Source organism: Sus scrofa, chromosome 8, assembly GCF_000003025.6.
Source record: "Sus scrofa isolate TJ Tabasco breed Duroc chromosome 8, Sscrofa11.1, whole genome shotgun sequence".
NCBI lineage: Eukaryota > Metazoa > Chordata > Mammalia > Artiodactyla > Suidae > Sus > Sus scrofa.
Window position 1 is genome coordinate 36,787,179 of NC_010450.4, and position 22,100 is coordinate 36,809,278.

The window sequence follows — 22,100 nt, forward strand, 5'->3', positions numbered from 1 at the left end:
GGTGGTTGCTCCACTATTTGCTTTATTACATTAAGCAGAGCATTTAATCCCTCTGAGCAGCAAGTTCTCTAATCTTGGTATGTGGACAACAATACATTATACAACACTTGCAGAAAAGAGAATAAATTGAATGAACATAAGCAGTATAAACTCTGACATGTTATTCAAATGTATAAGCTGAATAATAATCATTATCATAAATATTTATTATCAATGTCAAATAATGAGATTATAAGTCTAATATGGAGCACTTTCTGTTGATTAACCATATTATATTATAAACTAAGCCCAGGAGACAGAAATCATGAAGTCCATCTCTCTTACATCACCAAAATAGCTGCTAAGTTTTTAATATACTTTAAGAACTCAATATTTTCAACTGTTTTCACTAATATATTTAAAAAAATGATAGCTTAGAGATCAAAAGAACTAGAAAGAGCTCTCCTCTTACCATTATATAACAAAAACAAAAATTAGACAAACATCAAGCAAACAATTTTCTTTAACCCACCAGAGAATTGAGGTCTCAATACAAACAGCTGCAGGCACATCCCAAAGATATTGCTGGTTCGGTTCCAAACAACCACAATAAAACAAACATTGCAATAAGAGAGTCACATGAATTTTTAGGTTTCCCAGTGCATATAAAAGTTATATTTATATCATACTGTAGTCTATTAAGTGTATAATAGCATTATGTCTAAAAAAAACAATCTACATACCTTAATTAAAATATAATTTTTTATTACTCAATGAATTTATCACATTTATAGTTGTACAATGATCATCACAATCCAATTTTATAGGATTTCCATCCCACAACCCCTCAAACTGTTTCCTTTGGAAACCATAAGTTTTTCAAAGTCTGTGAGATCGTATCTGTGCTGCAAAGAAGTTCATTGTGTCCTTTCTTCAGATTCCACATGTCAGTGATAGCATTTGATGTTGGTGTCTCATTGTTTGACTAACTTCACTTAGCATGATAATTTCTACGTCCATCTATGTCACTAAAAATGCCAGTATTTCGTTCCTGTTAATGGCTGAGTAATATTCCATTGTGTATATGTACCACATCTTCCTTATCCACTCCTCTGTCGATGGACATTTAGGTTGTTTCCATGTCTTGGCTATTGCAAACAGTGCTGCAGTGAACATTGGAGTACATGTGTTTTTTCGAGTCATGGTTTTTATTGCTAAAATATGCTACCCATCATCTGACAATGCAAATTTGCCAAAACCTTCAATTTGTTTAAAGAAAACAAACAAACAAAAAAAACCCAGTACCTCCAAAGTACAGTGAAGTGCAATAAAATGAGGGATGCCTGTAACCCAAAATTTGGAAAGAAACATGTCCCTACAGGGAGAAAAAAGGTTATCATTTGCTTACCTGGTACAGATACTACCATACACCATTTAAGATTCAGCTAGAAATACTTAACAAATTTCTTAAGGCCATGTGTGGGCCAGTGTTACAGTGTGAAGCCTCTGAGGAACTATAGGCATGGAGTGTTCTATGCTTTTACAGATTTTTCCTCCAGGAAATTACTCGATGTTACCTGGGAAAATTGAGAAAATCCTAAAAGATTTTTTACCATGGTCCTGGCTGGAGGAGAAGAGCACTCCACTTTGAAACGTCTATCCAGGAGTTCCCACTGCGGTGCAGCAGAAACAAATCTGACTAGTATTCATGAGTATGTGGTTTAGATCGTTGGCCTCACTCAGTGTGTTAAAGACTCGGCATTGCCATGAGCTGCAGTGTAGGTTGCAGATGCAGCATGGATCCCACGTTGCTGTGGCTGTGGTGTAGGCCATCAGCTGTAGCTCTGATTTGACCCCTAGCCTGGGACTTTCCATATGCTTCGGGTATGGCCCTAAAAAGCAAAAACAAAACAAAGCAATAACAACAAAGAACTTCTATCCAGATATATGATTCACTGTTTCTCCTATGGGTCAAAAGCCTTAATGTGGTAGGGGTGGGTGGGAGATTAAAACAACAACAATAGCATAAAATATTGTAGCCTGAGTGAAAAGTTGGAAGCCACCACAGCTAAAGGAGAGAACTGCAGCCAACACCAAAACCCTATTACATGCCTTATATCTCTTTAGGAATGAAAGTCTTACTCTATAAGGGGAAGAACAATAAAGTCTCAGACACTGGTGGGAAGGCACTGAAGCTGAGGAAAGGGAACAAGAGGGGAAAAAAAAAAAAAGCCACTATCTCTGAGGTCTGGGGTGAGAAAAGAATATGTCCTGTCTCCAGGATTACATTTGGAGGAGGGACAAAAAGAATTGTGAAGACCACAGCCCAGAGAATGAGGTTCACAGTGCCAACCTATAGTAGGCTTAATTAAAAGATGGTAAAATCACAAGTTCCCCTAATTCTCACCACCATGCTAGAAAGTACAGAAGAAAATAATACTTGGATATGGCATAACTTTTGACTAGATTAACACAAACTCCACACTACAGGACTAGGAGAGGAAAAGGTGTGTTAATTTCTATGCATACAAAAAAATCCAAAATCCAAAACAAACAAAAAACAACCACACACACACACAGAAATTTACTTCAGTCTTTACTGTCTTGTATAGCCTATCAGGTCTTCAACAACAACAATAACAACAAAATCACAAAACATGTGAAAAGGCAAAGGAAAAAAAAAAGTTTAAGAAACAAAACAATCCTTAGGAAAAAAGATCTAAATCAGGTATGACATTCATATTGGGACTATAAAACAGGACAGTTGATGCTGCGGGTGCAGCCCTAGAAAAGACAAAAATAAATAAATAAATAAATAAATAAATAAAATAAACAGGACAGTTGAAATGATTAGGGTTAATGTGTTAAAGGCTATAATGAATCATATAAAAATGTAAAAGTGGATAGGATAGAAAGAATCAAATGGAAATGCAAGGAACCAGATATACAGTAAGGGAAGAAGGAAGGAAGGAAGAAGGGAGGAAGGAAGAAAGAAATGAGGGAGGAAGAAAGGATGGGAGGAAAGGGAAGGAGAAGAAATAATAATAAATTAGATGTAAAGTGAAGCAAAGAACAAATGTAATGAATAGAAAACTGCTAGCACGATGCTAGATTTTAATTCAATCATATGGAAAATCATTTGAAATATGAATCATCAAAATAAACAAATTAAATGACAAAATTTATCAGACTGCATAAAAAGCTAGACCCAACCATATGCTGTCTACAACAAAGCCACTTTCAATAGAAAGTCTTAGGCTAAAGCTAAAAGGATGGAGAGATGCATACCATGAAAATAAAAACTTTAAAAAGCTATTATAGTCATATTAGTTTCATACAAAGTAAAGTCTTAAGCACAAGGAAGTTATCTGGTATAAAGAGGGACAATGCATAATTATAAAGGAGTTAATTCTATGAAAAGATGAAAAAATTCTAAATGTGCATGAATCTAATGAAAGAACTTCAAAACAGATTAAGTAACCATAAGTGTACGGGTTCTTTTCTGAGATTTCTATCATGTTCCATTGACCTGTTCCATTATCTGTGTTTTTGTGCTAGTACCATAGTGCTTTGATTACTACAGCTCTGTAGTATAGTCTGAAGTCAGGAGGTATAGTTCCTCCAACTCTGTTCTTCTTTCTCAAGATTGTTTTGGCTATTTGGGGTCTTTTGTGTTTCCATACAAACTTTAAAATTTTTTGGAGTTCCCGTCATGGTGCAGTGGTTAACGAATCCAACTAAGAACCATGAGGTTGCGGGTTTGATCCCTGGCCTTGCTCAGTGGGTTAAGGATCTGGCATTGCCGTGAGCTGTAGTGTAGGTTGCAGATGCGGCTCAGATCCTGCATTGCTGTGGCTCTGGTGTAGGCCGGTGGCTACAGCTCCGATTCGACCCCTAGCCTGGGAATCTCCATATGCTGCAGGAGCAGACTGAAAAATGGCAAAAAAAAAAAAAAAAAAAAAAACTTTAAATTTTTTTGTTCTAATTCTGTGAAAACTACCATTGGTAATTTAATAAGGATTGCACTGAATCTGTATATTGCCTTGGGTAGTATGGTTCTTTTAATAATATTGATTCTTCCAATTCAAGAGTATGGTATATCTTTCCATCTATTTGTGTCACCTTCAATTTCTTTCATCAGCATCTTATAGTTTTCCAAGTACAGCTCTTCTGCCTCCTTAGGTAGGTTAATCTATGAAAAAAGAGGCAAGAATATTCAATGGAGAAAAAATAGTCTCTTCAATAAGTGGTGCTAGGAAAACTAGACAGCTACATATAAAAGAATGAAATTAGAACATTCCCAAATGCCATACACAAAAATTAACTCAAAATGAATTAAAGACCTAAAATGTAAGACCAGAAACTATAAAACTCCTAGAGGAAAACACAGGCAGAACAGTCTTTGACATAAAACATAGCAATTATTTTTCAGCTCCCTCTCCCTAGAGTAATGGAAATAAAAACAAAAATAAACAAATGGAACCTAATTAAACTTAAATGGTTTTGCACAGCAAAGGAAAGCATAAACAAAATGAAAAGAAAACCCACAGACTGGGATAAAATATGTGCAAGCAATGCAATCAACATGGGATTAAGTTGCAAAATACAGAAACAGCTCATACAGCTTAACATCAAAAAAATCATCAATCCCATTATAAAAAAGGTGCAGAAGACCTAAATAGACATTTCTCCAAAGAAGACATACATATGATCAATAAGAATATGAAAAGATCTTCAATATTGCTAATTATTAGAGAAATGCAAATGAAAACTACAGTAAGATATTACCTGACATCAATCTGAATGGCTATCATTAAATAGTCTATAAATAGCAAATGCAGGATAGTGTGTGGGAAAAAAGGAATCCTCCTACACTGTTGGTGGGAATATAAATTGGTGTAGGCACTATGGAGAACAGAATGGAGGTTCCATATAAAACTACTATATGACCCAGCAATCCCACTCCTGGGCATATATCTAGAGAAAACCATAATTTGAAAAGATAAATGAACCCAACGTTCACTGTAGCACTATTTACAATAGTCAAGTCATGCTTGATATTTAGCAACCTAAATATCTACAGACAGAGGAATGTATAAAGAAGATAAAGTACATATATACAATGGAATATTACTCAGCCATAAAAAGGAATGAAATAATGCCATTTTCAACAACATGGATGGACCTAGAGATTATCATATTAAGTGAAGTCAGACAGAGAAACACAAATATCATATGATATTTATATGTGGAATCTAAAATAATAATACAAATGAACTTATTTACATAACAGAAATAGACTCACAGATACAGAAAACATACTTATGTTACCAAAGGGGATAGTAAAGGGACAGAGATAAACTAGGAGTTTGGGATTAACATATACACACTTCTATATGTAAAATAGTTAAAAACAAGGACTATTCAATGTTTTGAAATAATCCATAACAGAAAAGAACCTTAAAAAAAAAACTATACGTATGTCACTAAATCACATTTGAGGCTAATACAACATTGTAAATTAACTACACCTCAATTAAAAAATGGTTAAAAATGAGAAAGGAGAAAAAGAACATCAAAATATATGAGTCTGGAAAAAATTACAAATCTATAATACTAGTTGAAAACTTCACCATTCTTTTCTCAGTAACTGATAGAAAATTAAGCAGGGAATATTTAATTATACAAATAACTTAACACCGTGAGCCACCTTGCCCTAATTTGTCATTCACAAAACAATCCACCAAACAATAGCAGAATATACATTTTTCTCAAGTGCACATGAAATATTAAAAGAAATATATCATATCCTGGATCTTATATTAAACTAACAAATTTAAAAGAACAGAAATAAAGCAAGATACATTTTTAGACCATAAGGGAATTAAATTAAAAACTACTAACAGAAAGGTAACTGAAAACCCTCAAATATTTAGAAAATAAACAACATTTCTAAATAACACATGAACCAAGAAAGAATATTCAAAGGAAATTTTATAAATAACAATCTAAAACATAATAAAAATATATCCTCATATAGATATATGAGGAAGGCAGTAAATGCTGTGATTAGAGGAAAATATATAGCATTAAATGTGTACATTTTAAAAGGTGTAAAAATTAGCAATCTAAGCTTTTAGATATCCTAATAAACTAAAGAACGAGGAGCAAATTAAATGCAAAAGCCAGGAGAAGAAAGGAATGTATAAAGATTAGAGTAGGAATCAATGAAGTTAATGCAAAAAATGATAGATAAAAATCAAAGAACAAAACATAGGTTCTTTGGAACATTAGTAAAATTGACAAACCTATATCAGAACTGACAAAAAAAGAGAGAAGACACAAATTACAAGTATCAGGAATGAAAGAGAGGACATCATGACTGATACCACAGGCATTCAAGAGACAAGAAGGAAATTGTACAAAAGGGATAACCTGAATAATCCTACATCTATTTAAATTAAATCTATAGGGAAAAAAATCTTCCTAAAAAAAAAAAAAAAACTTCACTCCCAGAAAGTTCCACTTGGACATTCTACCAAACATTTAAGGAATAAACAGTAGCAATTATACACAATCTTTTCCAGAAAATTAAAAACGAAACACTTTCCAATTCAATCTATGATGTCAGCATTATCTAAAAAAGACAAAGAAAATAAAATAATCCAATATCCCTTATAAATATAGGCGTAAAATGATTGACAGATATTAGCAAATCAAATCCAGCAATATAAATAATGTGGATCATATATCACAATTAAGTAGAGTTCATTCTATGAATTCAAAAGTGATTCAGTGTTCAAATAACAATCACTGTGGTTCACCATGCTAAAAGACTCAATGTATAAAAACATATATCTCATAGATACCAAAAAGCAATCAATCAAATTCAGCATGCATCCTGATAAAAGTGAATGAATTAAAGTTTTAGCAAATTAGAAGTAGAAGGATACTTCTTTAATTTAATAAGAAATATGTGAAAAACTTTAGTTAACATAATACCAAATAATAGATTGAATTTTTTTAATCCTTGAAACCAGGAAAAAAGCAAATATTTTCCTTTACCATTCCTTTTCCTGTTGTACAGGAAGGCCTAGTAGTGCAATAAGACAAGAAAAAGAGATAAAAAGGCATATGGATTGAAAGGGAGAAATAAAATTGCCTGAATTTATAGACGATATGGACATCTACAGAGAAACACACCAACTAAAACATTCTAGTACCATTATGTGAGTTTAGCAAGGTTGCAGGGTAAATATAAATAAACAAAAGTGAAAGTGAATTTAACATCTATATAATATCACTGCGCAACAAAAATTTCATTTTTTTATTTTTTATTTTTTGCTTTTTAGGGCCGCATCCATGGCATATGGAGGTTCCCAGGCTAGGGGTCGAATCAGAGCTGTCATTGTTGGGCTACACCACAGCCACAGCAATACAAAATCCAAGCCACATTTGCAACCTACACCCAGCTCACAGCAATGCCAGATCCTTAACCCACTGAGCAAGGCCAGGGATCAAACCTGCATCCTCATGGATGCTAGTTAGATTCGTTAACCACTGAGCTACGACAGGAACTCTGATATACGAATAAAATTTTAAAAGGAAAATCCCACTTGCAATAGTATCCAAAACATTTACATATAAGTTAACCAAATATATGTAAGATCTATGTGTTAGTCTGGTTCACCAGAGAAATAGAACCAATAGGGTGTGTATGTATGTGTGTATAGAGGATGATCTGCTTTAGTCAAAGCCTAATGATTTAAATGTTAATATAAAATTACCCTCGGAGTTCTCTTGTGGAGCAGTGGGTTAAGGATCTGGCCTTGTCACTGCAGCAGCTTGGGCCATTGCTACGGTGTGGGTTTGATCCCTGGCCCAGGAACTTCCACTTGCCATGGGCACAGCCAAATAAATAAAAAATAGTATCTTCACAGGACATTCAGACTGATGTTGCTTAAGTATCTGGATCCATGACCTCGCCAAGTTAACACATAAAATTAGCTATCACATCTCTATACTGAAGGCTACAAAACGTTAATGAAAGATATTCAAGATCTGAATAAATGGAGAAGTATACCGTGGAAATGGATTGAAAGACTCAATAGATATGACTTAATAGATATAAATCTAACAAAATTTATCTACAAATTCAGTGTAACCATAACCAAAATCACAGCATGCATTTGTTAGATTTTGCCAAGCTTATTCTAAAATTTACATGAAGAAACAAAGGAACTAAACTAACCAAAAGTCCTGAATGAGAACAATGCTAGAAAACTCATACTCCCCATTTCAAGACTTACTAGAAAGTTGAAGCAATTATGACAATGTGGTATTGGTGAAAGAATACACATAGACTAATGGAATAAAACTGAGAGTCTAGAAATAGATTCAGATGACTATAGACAATAGATTTTTGATAAAAACTGCTAAGGCAAATTAACAAAAAGGGACAGTCTTTTCAACGATCATTGCTGGAACAGCTGAGTATCCTTATTCAAAAAAATGAGCCTGAACATACAACTCATATCTTATTCAAAAAGTAACTTGTAATAGATCATAGATGTAAATGCAAAAATGTAAGACTATAAAATGCCTAGGAAAACAAAGAAGAAAATAGTATCTGTAAAACTTTGGGTTTGGTAATAACTATTTCCTTGACACCAAAGGCAACATACATAAAAGAAAAAAAACTTGGTAATTAGGACCTCATCAATATTTAAAACTTGTTTTTGCAAAAGATACTATGAGTAGAATGCAAAGACAAGATACAGACTGGAAAAAATACTTGCAAATTATATAGATGATTAAACATTTGTGTGTAGAGTATATTAAGACCTCTTAAAACTCAGTAATAAGTTTAAAACTCTACAATAACAAATAATTATTTTTGAAAAGACACGAAAGATCTAAATAGGTATTTCACCAAAGTAAATATACAAGTGATGAATAAGCAGAGTTTCAATATCTTTGTATATTAGGAAAATACAAATTTAAACCACAATGAGGTATTATCATAGGTCTATTAGAAAGGCTAAAATCAAAACAAATTAACTTATCCTGACCAATCAAAATCCGCTGAAGATATGAAGCAATAAGAACTCTCACTCGCTGACAGTGGAAATTCAAAGTGATACAGCCACTTTGGAAAATGGTTTGGCAGGTCCTCATAAAGTTACACATATATTTACAATATGATCCCACAAGTGTTAGACTAAATAAACAAAAGATTACTAAGGATATAAAAGATTTGAATGACTCTATTAATCAACTCGATCTAATTGACATTTATGGAACTCTCCACCCAGTCATTCACCCAATCATTCATAAATAAACTAAAGAGAATATTGGGAATTAAAAAAACATATCTCCTCAAATCAATCTCCTTTGCAAATTCATAATTAATTCCTGACTATTATATGCCCTTGATCTCTTTTGGAAATCTAATGCAGTCTTCAAGTCATATCCATCAAATACTAATGGCTCACTATAATCATACATTTGTTTATAAAAATCAAGAACATATAATTTGAGGAATGGTTTCATCAACAGGATAAGACAGCACTCTTAAAAAAGTAATGATGACTAAACATTCACAAAGAATTTTTGTAACAATCTGTTTTATGTGTTCCTATACTGCCTCATGCTGTTTGCTGCCACATTTCAAAAATACCAAACATCAAAGTAAGGTGTGAAGAAGGACAATAATAATAATGAACCACAGGACCAATTTATAAATGAAAGATGTACAAAATGTCAGAACTCCCCGTTCTGAAAGACTGAGGTTGAAATAACTGAAATTACTGTAAACAAAGAAAATATGGATAAGGTAAACATGGGTTCTTACTGATTTCTAGATGCTTAGAATATAAATCTAGAAAACAGTATACTCTTTGAAAGTATATTACTGTTTCACAGATGATGTAAAGTAGCCTGCTAACTACAAGAAAAATGGTTTCTAGAAAATTTCACATATTCTGTATCAGCATCTAATTATGAAGGTAAGTTAAAAAGTATTGGGGTCAAATCCCTAGTCTATGGCATTTGACATGATGCAAAATAATCATACTTCCTCAGAGACAGAACTTTAAAGTTAAAAAAAAATCATCATGAATGAACTACTTTATATGTCTTACATTAGAAATAATTCAGATCCAATATATCTCAGACATAAAAACATATGAAATGAAAACATATATATATATATATATATGTATACACACACATACACACACACACACATACATACATGCATACATACATATATATGATTATCAGAAAACCATTCTTGGTAAATATCATTAGGTGAGGTATTTAGCATTCCTTATTAGATGAGTGCAGATGAAATATAGTCATAGAAGCCAAAACACCTGTTATCTATGTTAGTTGCTCTGTTTTTTTTTTTGTTTTTTGTTTTTTTTTTTCCAGAAAGATTGGGCTCCTGCCATAGAAGAGCATCTATAATTTTCTTTCAGCGCTGGTGGTCATGCATCAAAGCACAGCTTGGCCCATTAATCCTGAGTAGAATAAAAGTATGGAGTACTTAGTGATCACACATGTCTTAAGCCTTATTGGTATTCATAGCTTCTCTCAAGTGTGTGGTAGACTGGAGATGGTCAGTCCTTCTTATTCAAATCTGGATCACTGGCAGCCTTCCTCTCATTCATCTTCTGGGAAAACCCTCAGTTACAGTTAGAAGAAATGGTAATGTGCTCAAATTTCCTTCTGTAGCTTATCCCAAGAACTGAGAGTTCTGAATGGCATTTGGCCCAATCCCAGAAATTTTATTCCACATTGGTTTTGCCTTTCCTGAGCCTTTTTTTTTTTTTTTTTCCATTTTAAAATCTGAAACCTCCCCCCCCCCAAAAAAAGTGCTTAAGATCAAGCACTGAAATCAAGGCCCTGGACTCTTTTTTTTTGAATCAGGTTCTTTGAGCATTTAGTGCCTTTACAAAACATCAACTGATTAACATTTTTATGCTTTATTTTGAGATCAGTTTCTCATCTTAACTCCTTGAGTCGCTGTGATTTTATAAATAGTGTCTTTATTAAGATCAGCTACTGGCTTTCCTCACAGACACCACCGAGTGTGCGGAGTAGAGCAGCCTATTTTTGTGCTCTCTTGAGGCTTGTTCCCTGGCCCTCCCTCATTGTGAGTTTGTTCCGGGCTGTCAGCTGCCTGATGTTTTGATGTCTCTCTCCATTAACTAACTCTTTCCTTTCGACCACGAGCTTTGGTTTCTTGTTTACTGCCATCCTTGTCACAGCTCTTAGCTTGCTAGTCTGTGTCAACAGAGTCTTTGGCAACTTTCTGTGTCATTTCTTGCCCCTCCTTCTCCCAGACTGCTCTTCACCAATTTGACTTTCCAAAGATAGCTGTTCAAAGTGTGGATTTTATCTCTGGTCTCACAGACTGTGCTCATTTGAATTATTAGTGAGAGGCAGACTCACACATCAGGTAAGTGACCAACTACACTGTCACTAAAAAGGCATAAAGACAGGTTCTCTCCACAGAGCTGAAATCCCAGATGAGAGATTCTTTTCTCTGATTTCAAAAATTTTAATATTTTTAGGAGAGTTGATCAAACTATAAACACTCCTCTGTTTACCCTTTGGCTTTTCTACATATATGAACTACTGTGGTATTTACCATACTATATACTCTATTTTACATTATATTATCATAATTAATCACAGTTAAAATATAACATAACTAATTTTATGTTTCTGTGTCCCTATGAGATTATAAGCCACTGTATAGGAATGGTGTTCCAGTCCTTATGTCTTGGTATCTAGGGTAGGACATAGTGACCATTTAAACCATGTTCTAATACATGGTTTTGAGTTAGTAGATATAAAATATAGGTGGAGAGGTGAAAGCTTACACCATTAGCTTCTAATATATTCGTTTTAACAGTAAGAAGTATCGGTTTGGGAATTGAGTCAGCTGATACAACAGAAAAGCCAAATAACAATGGCTTGACCACAACATGCTGAATTTTTCCCATATAATTACAAGTCCAAGGGAAGGAAAATGCTGATATTGACTTGGAAGTTCAAGGATTCCATGAGTAAAATATCAGTAATGTTCCTGTCCTTTCAACGCAGCAAGGTGGCTACTCCTATTCCAGTCATCATGTATACTTTCCAGGCATAAAGAAGAAAGAAAGGGTCAGAAGGAAGATAAACATCTATATCAAGAAAGCAGAACCTTCCAGAAATTCCATCATATTTGTTTATATTTCATTGGACAGAATTACGGCAGATTGTCTCCCATAGAACAAGGAGGATAAGAAAATGAGGGCCTTGTGGTTTAAGCCACAAGAAATCTCTGTCACAGAGGGGTACAGAGTAAATGGAAAGAGTCAGTGTAAGTGAAAATGTAAATATAAGAGAGTAAATGTAAATGAAGGAGCATATGAAGTCAACTAAGAGCTGCTTCACCATCCTGCCCAGTAATGGCTAACAGGAGACAGACATTTTGATCTGTAAGTTTGAAAGCCTGACTGAGGCATGGGCTTCAAAAAATAAAGTTTTCCTGAACACTTTCTATGTATTTGGCTCTGTGATATACTAGTAATATAACATAATACTTCCCTTAGAGCTGCCCACCTTAACCTAAATTTTGCAACAAGAGAAGTGAGCACAGGATCTTGCAGAAGCACTTACTTCAGACTGGTGTGTAGTTGTGGAGTGAGAGTCTTTTCAGGGAAGGACTGTCACAGAAGAGAAAGTACAGCTCACCAAATGACGTGCAGAAAGCTCTTACTGGCATAAAGGCAGTGCATGAGTACGTAAAGGCACAGGAAGGCAAAGAAAGTGAAAAACATTTTGGGACTTGTAATTTTTTCAGGGATGCGAAGCACAATTCAAAAGGTGAGGACAATGGTAGTGAGACAAATTAGAAGACAGGTAAGCAAGAACCAAAGGGTCTTTCTGAACAGAGACAATGGATAATTTTAAGCTGATACTAGTTCTATTTGGGGGGAAAATTATTCTAAGCTACTGGGGACAGTTTATTGGAGACAGGTAACACTGAAGAAAGGAAATTCAATTATGGGACTATTCCAATTGTTCAAGTGAAAAATACATGGTTTTAACTTGAAACAATACCAGAGGATTTAGGGAAAAAAAGGACTAGACTCCACAAACAAGTCAAAGAACAAACTCACCAAATGCTGTGTGTGCATGTGTGGGGTAGGCAAGCAGAGAAACGAGGGTAGAGGTGGGGCAGAAATGAGAGTAGAAAAACTAAAACAGCTCACATTTCTTCACTCATTCATAGATTCAATAATGGCAATTGAGCTGATTTTCCTAAAGATAGGATGAACCTAGCATAATATGCAATCTTAGTAAGGCATAATAATATACACATCTGTTTATATTAATGTCTATACATCTGTCCCAAGCACATGACATGAGGCAACTTCAAGAAAAGTGACTCACCACTGAGAAACCCAGCAATGAATTCCTGAATCATGGTTGAACAGCCTATTTTCTAGAGTAAATCTTAAAGACCAAAGGAATACTATGAAACACCAGATTTTATTAGGCAAAGAACAGGCTTGTTCATACCATGGTTCCATGAGGAGTTACTCAGTAGCCTTCAAAACAACTTGTTAGTGAACTGAGAACTTACTACGTTGGCCTCTATAGCAATTAAAGAATAAAATCTGGTATCTAAAATTTCTTAAACCATAAGGAAAATGATGCAGTCATCACAAAGCCAATCCAAGTCATTAGATACTTAAATAAGAACAGCAAGGCACATAGGTCCAAGCTCCACAGAAAATCAGCAGAAATGGTGAGTTGGAAGCATGCAACAGTTCCTAAAATTAGCATTCTATTATCCTGCTTTTATATTATGCATAAAGGTGCCTTAAAGTTCACTAACCCAATAGTCCTTGTCATTGCTATTTCTAGCTCAACCATGCTAATAAGAAGGAATCTCTTAATGCGCTGCCTGGTTTGAAAAAATTGTATGGAAGAATAAATTCCCAAAGTAATTCTGATTTGCAGATAAGAAGACATCCATATTAAAAGACCCAGCTCTTCTTTTACAAAAGATTGGTTTCCTCTATATTTGTGCATTGGGAAATTATTTGACCTTAAGGAAAATGAAACTGACAAATTTTCAGAAATGGACAAGTATGATTAAAAAAAATACAGAGCTTAGTAGTTATAAGATCACATTAAGTTAGAAAACCTCGACTGCAGTCTTGATTTTTGCACTTATCAGGTTTCTTACTGAGCACCACAAATAATTCAGAAAAAAGTAGCACCTCATTCACAAAATTGTTGTTAAGAAGTAAATGCTCATGAGGCATCCAGCCTCAAATCTGGGATCTTAAATCTTAAATATATATTAATATGAAGGGTGAATTAACAACATTCTGCAAAGTAGTGCTTTACATTACCTTTTTACACAAGAAGAGATTAAGGCTCTGAGAGGGTCACTGACTTATCCAACGTCGCGATGCAAATAAATTCAAAACTAAGACTACTATGATAGGTTAACTGCTCTGATTCTCTTAATTCTCTATTTCAGAAAAAATTCTTTCAATAGGCCAGAACTAAATGTAAATACTGTACTGAGCTTATGGCTTCAGAATTCAGTGAAAGAGGGAGCATATGGCAGGAAATGAAGGTAAAAGAAGTCTACTCCAAAGAGTTCAGTGTGACACAGTCCTGCCCATGATCAAGCTTAGAACATAGAACCTATGAGACATGGTGAAAATCATCAAGATAATTTAAGTCTGGTGGAGATACAGCAGCAAAAATATAAAATATAAATTATCAAGTTTACAGAAGTGTAGTTTCGAAGACCACCATGTCCAATTTCACTTTGCAAGGATGGTTTAATTATTCCCAAAGGACTAAATATTAAATGTAAGGAAAAATGACAGTTACAAAATATGCACTCTGCTGCCAAGTTTATATGAGAATTTTCAGGAGTGGGGGTGACTTCAGGGAATGGATGAGGGCTTGATTTATGATGCAGGATGAATTATTATGTTTACATTTACAAGTTCTGTTATTATCAAGGACGTGATAGATCGTAAGAAGATCTTAAAACGGGTTAATTTTTTTCACGTGATGAAGAATTCAAAACCAAAAATATAATGTCTGAATTTTCATGTTCAATTATTAAAATGCCCATGAGTTTACCAAAAAGAAACTGGTTACACCAATTTGCCACTTAACAAAGTTATTACCACCAAAGAATTTCATTATCCTGTAAAGTTATATCTCAGTATACAAGTTCACATTTACCAAAGGATGTCTCATTGGTTATTAACTTCGATTGAAGAAGTTTAGGGATCAGTATTCCCAAATTCTACTTTCGAGCTAACAACTGATTCCAGATAGAATCATAGATAAGGGCAAAGAAAAAATTAATCTCATATTTCCAGGTAGTTACACAGCATAATGACCAGGCAACATAATGCAGAAAGAAGGCATATCACCATCTAATAGGAAAGAGATTTTTAAAAACAATGTCTAAAACAGATAAGCAACCAGGATATGTTTTATAACACAGGGAATTACACCCATTATCTTGCAATAACTTATAATGGAGTATAATCAGCAAAGATATTAAATCACTATGCTGTTTGCCTGAAATTAATGTAACACTGTAAATCAACTATACTTCAATAAAAAAGAAAAAGTATTCAATAATTTTTTTTAATTAAAAAAAATTGTGCCTAAATTTCTCATAAGCATTATTATACAATCACACCAGGGGGCGCTCTTAACACTGAAATGATGGATGACATTTTAAAACACATGGTGGTCTCAACTAGCCAAAATGAAAGATTTTTCTAAGCAGGTACAGTCCTTGCAATATGTGCTTATCTCATCAAAATGTTTGTTGGAAATACACACATTTCTTTTCATCCAACTGCTTGCGTTGTTAAGACTATCAAGTTAGTCTATCAAGTAAAACATTTTTGGCTGACAGGAAAAATCTTATTTTGGAAACATTTGTCTATTTAGATTGGCATCTATCTCTTATTCTTTCTGTGGTTAGGCTAATTTGGAATAATAAATAGGGTGCTTAAGAGTACATACAACTTTTTTAAATGGTTTCATTGTCAATTTTTTTTTCAAAAAATTTCTTCCCATACCTTTATCTTTTTTTTTCTTTTATATAAAAGGAAGACTCTTCAAAATTACTTAAAACTGAAACTCATGGTGAAATTCTAATCTGATTAGTATGGGCCTTTTCCATATTTTGTCATTACCTGGCGGGAACTCTGAAGCTCAGATGCTTTCCTCAAAAGTTCAAGATTCGGATTCCTAAAAATATAATTAGAAAAAATCAGTGTGAGGTTTCAAAGAAACAAAAAAGGCAAAAGGTAAAGGTGGGGTAATTACCCAGAGAAAATCACCATCAACTACTCAACCGAGAGTAAATATTTTTATATATGCATTTGATTAAATAAATTTTAAGAAATAAAGTTGAAAGGAAAGAATCACCAAGTATGTGAATGGAAAAAGACATAGTTAGCTATCTTCCTATAGTGATATAGAATGGGTCGGTCTATAAGTTTTTTGCAAACTGTGTATGAGAACACCTTCTTTTGTCTGTAAGCTGCCTCCATGAGTCACTGTCTACCTGAGCTCAAGCTCAAACAGGAAGATTTCTGGTCAAGGTTCACTTGATATTTCATGGAGAACAGGCAGCTACCTCTTGCATGTGAGTTCAGGGAAACAGGAATGAATCTATACTCTTTGCACCCTACATCTAACTCATCATCATACTAATGTCTTAAATCCTGGTGATAAGAACTTTTTTTTTTTTTATTCTACAAAGTAAAAATATACCTGAAGAAAATGATGTACGTATTTACTACTTTAGACTAAAGTGTGTGTGGATGATAGGAAGTCCTAGTTACCCAAAAACATACATTAACACAGTTTTCAAAAATGTGGGCAAGAAGGAAGAAAAAAGAGAAAATAATATGAAAACAGGGTAGACCAAAGGAGAAAATCCTATGGGGAGAGTATGTTAGGAGAGGGGTCAGGTTACTACAATTATCTTTTTTTTTTTTTTTTTTTTTTTTTTTTTTTGTCTTTTTGCCATTTCTTGGGCCGCTCCCTTGGCATATGGAGGTTCCCAGGCTAGGGGTCGAATCAGAGCTGTAGCTGCCAGCCTACGCCAGAGCCACAGCAACGCAGGATCCGAGCCGCATCTGCGACCTACACCACAGCTCACGGCAACGCCGGAACCTTGACCCACTGAGCAAGGGCAGGGACCGAACCCGCAACCTCATGGTTCCTAGTCGGATTCGTTAACCACTGCGCCATGACGGGAACTCCTACAATTATCTTCATTACTCCTGCTTAGCCTTTGAAGTGAAACTAGTACTTAGAGGCTCATAAAGGCAATGCGGTCTTGTTTGATGAGAGGCAACATCTGATGTGAACAAATCTGGCATATTAAAGGCCACAAGAATTTCCATTAACAGAAAAGACAGAGAGTGACAGGGTTGGAGTTTTATGTGGTCCATCCAGTTAGAAGCAGACCCTGAGCCAGTCGGTAGAAAACAGAAAGAGGTTACTGCCCAATAGGCCTGGAGTGGTTACCAGAAAGCCACCAAGTGACCTATATTTTAGATCAGGTCCTAGTGCCACCTGAAGCTAAGGATACTAACCCAAAATAATGGTAAAGAAAAAAAATTTTAAATAAAAGATTTAATTTAGGTATGTGAGAACAGAAAAAATTGAGGATGACATAAAGCTTTTTGATCTGAACAACCGAAAGAATAGAACATTTAATAGGACTTGGAAGCTATGGGAAAAGCAGGTTATGTTTACTTCTAAGGGAAATAATTATTTTGACTTTGGATACATGAATTTTGAGGTGCCTATCAGACAAATATACCCAAAAGGAACAATATAAAATAAGCAGTTGACTATATCAGTGTGGAGCTTAGAAAAGGCTATCAAGCTCGGAATATAAAATCTGTCTACTCTGACAACATTCAAAGCCATGAGACAGAAGAGGAAGTGAGCTCAGCTAGAGAAGAAAGATGACAGAGACCAGTCCTAGGGTAGGTAGACTTTTAGGTGCCTCCATCATCCTTGCCCTCTGGTGGTAATGCCCTTATATGATTCCCATTCCCTAGAATGTGGGCAGGACCTGTAACTTGCTTCTAACCAATAGCATACGTGACACCATGTATGTGATTGACACCGTATCATCACATAATTACAATATAAGGTTAGCACCCATAGTATTGGGAGTTTTTTCTAGCTGACTTTTGTGAAGCAAGCAGCCATGCTGAGAAACCCATCAGGCAAAGAACTGAGAGCAGCCTCTAAAAACTGAGGGCAGCCTCTAGCTGGCATCTTATAAGGTCTTCAGGGTCCAGCCAACATGGAGCCCTCACTCCTACAGTCTTAAGAAAGTAAACTCTGCCGAAAAGTTGTTTAAGCTTAGAAATAAATTCTTCTCTTGTCAAGAATTCAGATGATACCCCCAACACTCCCTGAGATCTTGACTGCAGTCCTACAGAAGACCTAGTTAAGCTGTGCCCGGCTTGTGACCCAAAGAATCTGTGAGATAATACATGTGTGTGTTGTTTCTAACCACTGAATTTGAGGTAATTTGATATGCACCAATAGAAAAGTAATACAAGTTCCAAGTTACTGTAACATTTAGAGGTCAGAGAACTATGAAAGAACTAGGGAAAAGACCAAGAGGGGCTGATGAGGAAGAAAGATAACCAAGAGAAAAGCGTTTCTCCAAGGGGCTAATTGCCAACTTCCTCAGAGAAATCTGAAACAGATAAAGAACAAGAGGAAGTTGAGTCTGCTGACCTGCTACAGGCTCATAGGTAATCACCATTGAAAGGGACATGAGAAGCCAGGTGGAGCCACCTTTATTCCAGCTTTGGAATCCCCTACTTTATCCCTTCCTGGGAGAAAGTGATAAGAGGCAGTGATTCTGTGTGGGAATTGGTAGAAACCAGGAAGCTTCTGTTCTTTCTGCTCTAGATGATCATTCACTAACAATACTAGTCCTTTCATTGAAAGATTTACAGCTGTTTCTTAGCAATGAGGAGTTTCCCTGTAGATATCTTTGAGGGGGTGGTTCTAGTAATCTAGCCAGCCCCTAGGTGATCACCATGGAAAGGGACATGAGAAGCCAAGTCCAAGTCACCTCCATTCCAGCCTCCTTCCAAGGAAAAAGTGCTAAGAGGCAGTGCTGAGGAAAAGACATTTAGCTGTATTAGGTCCCCGGAAGAACCAATTTGTGCCAGAATTGTGCAACCTCACTGTTTACAAGGCTTTGAAAGTTGGTATTTCAAAACCGGCCAACACTTAATACTAATCAAAGTCAGTTCATTTTAATTACCAAGTAGCTAACAACCTATTTTTAAACTTTTGTTTTCAGACATGCTTAGATTGGCTTTTAATGTGTTTTTTTTTTCCTAAATCAATACAACCAAATCTAATGAGCATGTATTATGTGCAAGGCCCTGAATTAACTAGGTGTAGCTCAGTGAAAGAAGCTGCCCTGCTGCTTTTTGTACATCTATAATTCGTATGCAAACTTATGCTATTTATAAAGCACAGTCACACAATCAAAGACTATGTTGTGCCCTAATGTGATTAGTATTCAGCTTTTGTCTAGATTTATCTACAGCAAGCATCCCATTTTCCTACAATGCTTTGAAAGCAATTTCTTTCCTATTCATTAATTCAATGAAGATATATTGAGCACTTAGTTACACAGCAGAGCAAATTGGATAAAAAAGTACACAAGTAGTCAATATTCCTGTTCTATAATAACAGTGCTATCCAAGATGTGTCCTTTATGTCCTCTATATATTTTATCTGTGTATATGTGTGTATACATGTGTGATATATATATATATATATATATATGTAAAACATATAGTTGACTCTTGAATAGGACAGGGTTCAGGAGCACCAATTCTCAGTGCCACTGAAAATTCTCTTAGACCTTCGTAGTCGGCCCTCTGTATCCATGGTTTCTCCATATTCTCAGTTCCACGTTTGCAAATTCAACCAGTTTTGGATTGTGTAATACCTTACCTTTTACTGCTTAAAGAAATCTGCCTATAAATGGACATGTGAGTTCAAGCCTGTGTTGTTCAAGGGTCAATTAACATATGCATATATATACATTTATTCTACCTTTTTTACATATATAGAGTATATAGATAGATATGTGTGTACGTGTGTGTGTAGAGAGAAAGAGAGTATATTTAACCTATGTATACACTACCTAACCTAGCAATACAACCTTCCCCCTTGCACCATCAGCCTTTCCCCAGGTTCTGCTCTATCATCAAGGCTAAAAGTCACATCAATTGCTCCTATATGTCAGTTTGTTCAGGTTAGCAGTCTTCATTATTCTCTGTAACGTCCTTGGCACTGTTAGGCAAAGGGAAGTATAAAACTAGATCATGGCATGGAGGAGTTTTCAACTTATTTTACTAATAACAGCTTTCCTAACCTTTTTTGGTTGATCCTCACTTGAATGTATGCCCCTCCATGGCATTTATTCCTATTATCTTTTCATTGAAATACTTTTTAGTACAGAGTATATGCTCAATAAGAATTACTTAACTAAAAAGATACTTTCCAAAATGACTGAGGTGGCTTGCATGAAAATGGAAATATACATTTAGACAGGCAAATGAAAATATACCATTATATAAATATATACCAACTACAGCTAAATAAAAAGAGCATACGAAATGTATAGCCCAGTTTTCACTCAATAATTTGTTTAATGAATTTAAGACAATAACTATTTTAAAAAATATGTCCGTATAAGTACATTTGAAAATTGAGCCCTGTGCTTTCTCACAGCTATTATAAAGAGAAAAATATAGATCGTGTTGCCTTATTTCCAGCAAAGAGAGGTATTTCATTTTATGAAAGGAAACATTATTTCTCTGGGTGATTAATTCTAAGAATTTGTTACAAAGATAATTATATTAAAGCAAAAATCAGAGCATGTCTTCCTTAATTGTCTAAAGAAAAATGGGTAAATTAACACAGAATTGCTAAAATGAAGATGTTTGATTGAGTGAGATACACAACTCTTTCCAGAATTTCTGTTGTGATTCTATCAACTATCACTCTTTGTGTTATTTATATCTCTACCCAGGAATGATTATTTATTAGAACAAGTTGGTAAGCATCTTCAAGAACAGAAAAAAAAAAAAAAAACAGACTACTAAATGAACATAAATGTCTTGTGCTTTCCAAAATGCACAATGCATGTACATAGTATAGATATCTCACATGAAAAATATACCTCCATATTAATATTTTTCCACTCCCCTAAAGTTTAATAAGACTTTAATAGGAAGTATCACATGAAATTATACAAGTGAACACAATTTAGCCTATAAAACACTGGAAAGATTTAAATTACTAACATTGTAAAAATTATAGTTACTTACCACTGTTATATTAATGAGAACAAACTGCTACTCTACTAGGTCAAATGCATTGTCTGTCAGTGCCACAGTAAGCTGCTGAAGCCATTATCCCTGACGAATGCAACCATTAGGCAACCAGGCTTTGTACCACATGGCTATGCCCCCATAGGACCAGAACTCAGTGGTCCTGGGTTAGGCATCTACTCCAAGAGCAGTGAATCCTTTGAGTTGGCTTGTGACATTAACTGAGAACTGGTTCAATTAAAGAACAATGTTCGGGCCAATGTATTTCTTTCTCTTTGCATTCAAACTAAGAAATGCCAAGAAGATTGAGGAGTGACAGAACTGAAAGTGACAGAAGAATAAAGAGGTACTACAAGTCACTTGGACATATAGACATTGAGGGTAGTAGAGCTGCCATCAGAGGTATTGATTCATGACAGGATCCAAGAAGGTAGTGCCCTCCAAAAGCACTTGCTTTGCAGTTCAAAACAAATCCATCTGTGTTCTAGGAAGAGAACACCTTTATCTTTTTTTCCAGCTTTAGTGAGATATAATTGACATGTAATACTGTACAAGTTTAAGAGATACAATGTGATGATGTGATAGACATATATATTGCAAAATAATTACCACAGGCCAGTTAGTGCAACTATCACCTCATATGGTTATCACTGTGCGTGT

The 22,100-nt window shown here is 34.9% G+C and overlaps 1 protein-coding gene across 2 annotated transcripts in view; it reads right to left on the minus strand.

The window, feature by feature from the left end:
• LOC100517408 (cytochrome c oxidase subunit 7B2, mitochondrial) overlaps positions 1–22,100 on the minus strand; it is a 119,944-nt gene that overhangs the window by 50,946 nt on the left and 46,898 nt on the right. For both annotated transcript variants that reach the window (XM_021101167.1, XM_021101168.1), the window contains one exon: positions 16,233–16,287. The gene's annotated coding sequence lies outside the window, so the exon portion shown is untranslated. The remainder of the gene's footprint in view (positions 1–16,232; positions 16,288–22,100) is intronic.